Here is a 4,398-nt window from a genome sequence, read left to right on the forward strand (position 1 = left end):
GCTGACAGTGTGCCCTTGTTCCCAAGAAGGCTAATGGCATAGTGGGCTGCATGGGTAGGCGTGTTGCCAGTAGGTCAGTTATTCCCCTCTATTCAGCACTGGTGAGGCCACATCTGGAGTTCTGTGGTCAGTTTTGTGCCCCCACTACAGAAAGGATGAGGACAGATTGGAGAAAGTCCAGGAAGGGGAACAAAAATGGTGAGGAAACTGGGGTATATGACTGATGAGGAAAGACTGAGGGAACTGGGCTTAAGTCTAGAGAAGAGGGAAGTTAATAGCAGCCTTCAACTACCTGGAGAGGGGTTCAAAAGAGGATGGAGCTGGACTGGTCTCAGTGGTGGCAGGGGACAGAAAAAGGAGCAGCGGGCTCAAGGTGCTGCAGAACAAGGAGCAGCGGTCTCAAGTTGCTGCAGGGGAAGTTTAGGTTAGATATTAGGAAGAATTTTCTCACTAGGAGGGTGGCGAAGCATTGGAACAGGTTACCCAGAGAGGTGGTGGAAGCTCCATACGTGGAGTTTTTCAAAACCCAGCTAGACAAAGCTTTAGCTAGGATTATCTAATTGGGGATGGGCCTGCTTTGAGGAGAGGGTTGGACTATCACCTAGCACATATACAAAGTGAAGGAAAAAAGAAAACAGACATAATACTTTAGGTACCACAATTGAGATAAGAGCTCTGTACTGTCTCAGTCTAGCTCAAACTTGCCCACTTTTTTTTTTTTTTTAAGACATTATTAGAAACACAATAACCAGGGAGTGATCACTGCATATAAAAAAAACCTGTCAGCTTTACCTATTAATTATAGGTGTTTATTTGTATCCACATTATATTTCTTTTTTTTTTTTTAATGCTGGAAAAACTGATATATTATCCTTTCTTTTGACTTGTGGCCAGAAAAGATAAGTGGTTATAAAATAGTTTCCAATGAAAATTATAATTGAAGCATTTGCATATGGATTCTAAATAGAGTTTTAACCTCATCTGGGCCACAATTCAGCAAACCATTCAAGTACAAGCTTTACCTAAATCCAGAAGTCAGCTCAACTACTCATATGCTTAAAGTTGCACAATTGTTTAAAAGCTTTTTGATTATGGAAGAATTTTTAAGCTTAAAAGTTATGCGTTGGGGTCCAACATCAGACAACACTAATAAGAGCTATATATATTAGTTACTATTTTTTACACAGAAATAGAGTGGTCAACAGCGACACCAAGTGGCAAATACTGAACAAAACAAAGACCTGTATGACATCTTGGAAGAAAATAAAACTGTGACCCAGACTGAAGACTGATCACAAAAAGCAATTGTTAGTGTTTTCACAATGTAAATCTCTTATTGTATGACAGCGATATGATCGTGTAAGATACAGAACATGCAGAAGAGGGTAAATGAACAGGTTAGCACTCAAAACTTACGGTACAGGAACTGAACTTCACAATATCATTCTTATGATCAGTGACGGGGAAACACACACAATTATTTTCCTTTTAACCACTATATTTCACTGTTTCTTTTTCAGGGAAATGCTAAAGCCATGAATATCTTCAGTGTCAGTGTATTTATGCAATACAAAAAAGTTGTAACAACTGAAAAAACAAACAAAAAAATAATCCCCAAAATTCTATGATAGAGTAAAAATCTATCATTTAAAGAACAGAAGCAGAAGAGTTTGTACTCTTTCCTTACCCAGACTGTATTTTATGGTGCATCTCATTAGGTAAATCTACATGTGACACTACATCACTGTAGCAACACACTACAGCAATATAGCATCCATGGGGTTGCATCCATATACTAGGGCTCTGTGAAGCTTCAGTTGCGGATTCGATTCAGCTAAGATTCGGCCCAATTCAGCCACCAAATCTCTGAATCCAAACTGAATCAGGAGACTGTTTAATCTTTCCAAATTGAATTGGAACCCTCCAAATCGATTCAGAGATATTTGACAATTCAGCCATAGACATAGCTTTAAATATTTTTTCTACATACCTCAAGGTACCAGGCATCGACACTGCAATGGTGGGGCAGATGAAGTGTCCCACAGGAGCGGGGGGAGGGGGGGGCGGATGGTCCCCAGCATGCTCAGCAGCAGACCCGGAAGTGACCAGAAGCCCTTCCGGTCCATTTTCGGGTCCACCAGAGAGTGAGCACGTGGTGGGCCCCCACCCCTCCACGCTCCTGTGGGACGCTCCATCCGCCCCACTATCGCAGCATTCACCTGGTACCTCAAGGTATGTAGAAAAAACATTTAAAGCTGTGTCTATGGCCGAATCACTGGTTCTCTGACTCAGCATCGAATCTTCATATTCGAATTCAGCCAAATCGAATCGGAACAGTGATCCAAATCAACAAATTGTCTCACTGTCCCTCAATTCAGACCGAATCCAAATCTGAATTGAATACGGCCCATTTTGCACACCCCTATCGTCTATACATGACCAGCAGCTATTTCACCATAGCACCATGTTCCCCCAGTATAACGTGCCACTACAGCGAAGTAGCTTCTGAAAATAACCATTTAGGGCAATAACACATACAGCACTGTATGGGCTCTTACTGTACCCTGTTTTAGTACTTCCTTTTCCTTTTGGAAAAGGAAGTACTAAATCACGGCACAATAACAATGTCGCCATAGCAACACGTGTAGATCCGCTCACTGTGTCCAAACAGTATGTATGCGTTTAATTTCTCCAAATACTGTAAATACTACAAAACACAAGTATTATGGGGGAGGAGGAACATTTATGCAGTAGAACCTTCAAAGAACCTTAAATGCATGCATTTTAGTGTAAAGGCAGCACTTCAGCATTAGAAAAAAAGAATGTGAAAATACCTATTTTAACTTTAAATGCAACCAGTATTTTTCTCTGTTTATTTACTGTTAGATTTCTTTTCCTTTTAATGTATCACTCGATCTATGAAAAAGGAGAATTTTTTTTCTCTTACTTTTAAGTCAGAATTGGAAATCAATTACATTAAACTCAAAGGCAGAAAAAAATTCCATACGTTTAAAATACCAATTTACTCACATATACAACACTAGAGAAAGAATCTAATTTCTATTTATTGAAGAGTTTCATGAACTGCCAAAGTAACAATCTGCTCCTGTAGTCTACATCCTAAGATCAATTTCCAACTAATGAGAAAAGTTCTTTGCTATTCTTGGTCCCTAATTTTTTCCTTAGAGACTTCAGGGAAAATATGAAAATTGACTTCTTGAATATAGACTTCTAGGCTCTACTGTTCATATAAATAGTAGGAATACATTTAGGAAACACTACTATCCCAATAACAATCTGAAGTTACCAGCCAGCCCCTTTTCATGTCACTTGAATGTTTTTTATTTAATCTTTCAAAGTTCTCAAATGACCTCTCAAGCATCATCTCTTTCAAAATTTATACAATTCCACAATGAATTTCAGATAGCCTAAAACTATATTTTGTCTCATAAAAGCTAACATAAAGCTATACAGAAAAAATACATAAAACTGTGTAAATTTAAGAGTTGCAGAACGTTTATTTCTTTCCATACTATTTATCAAGGATTGGGACTGGCCTCTGCCAGCTCTTTAAGATGAAAATGCATTAGGAATCTAGAGGTTATAAGTTATCTTGATGTGATTCTGGTAAAGAGGCCTTTTATTCTATTCTAGGATCCTAAAATATTATTTTCTAGTCCTCACTAGTTTCTAGTTCTTTAGCTACTTAAAGGTAATATTTGGATAGGTATAACACATTGCTTAGGAACAAAAGGCTTTGTGTGCCATTTCTCAAACAAACAGGTGTTCTCCTTCCTCAAGAATCTCTCTCCCAACACTGGGTTTGCAGACCAATTAAGAAATCTCTCTTAGAAATGTTTGTCTACCATTTCATCTCTCAGCCTTCTAAACTTAGACAAAAATATTCTGTTTCTTATCTGCAGTTAGTCCATTTATTAGAGGAGCGCCATAGAAGGTATGGGGCGCATGTGCCCCCCGGATTTGTGTGTGGGGCGAGGGCAGGCTACCCCAGTGCACACTTGGGGCCAGAGGCTGTGCCAGCCTCATCCTGATGGGGGAGGGCTGGGCTAGGGCTGCGCTCAGAGTGGGTGGGGGCACGGCAGGTGACAGCATCAGCACTGGGAGAGAGTAGTACAGGGAATTTTGGGGTGGCTGTAGCCCACCTTGCAGCCCACCCCCAAAGTGCTGCCACCACCCACCCCACCCCTTCCTGCTCCAAGGACAGCTCTGGCCCAGCTCCCCCACCAGGAAGAGGTTGGTGCAGCCCCCAGCCCTGAGCACACACCAGGCAGCCCGCCCTCACCCTGTCCACAGATCTAGGGGGCAACATCCCCGTCTCTCTCCTGGGTGGCGCACAGCAGCAGGAGCCAACCCCCTCCCCCCGCACCTGCCCGCTCT

This window comes from Alligator sinensis, unplaced genomic scaffold (assembly GCF_000455745.1).
Source record: "Alligator sinensis unplaced genomic scaffold, ASM45574v1 scaffold1335_1, whole genome shotgun sequence".
In the NCBI taxonomy this organism is placed as follows: Eukaryota; Metazoa; Chordata; order Crocodylia; family Alligatoridae; genus Alligator; species Alligator sinensis.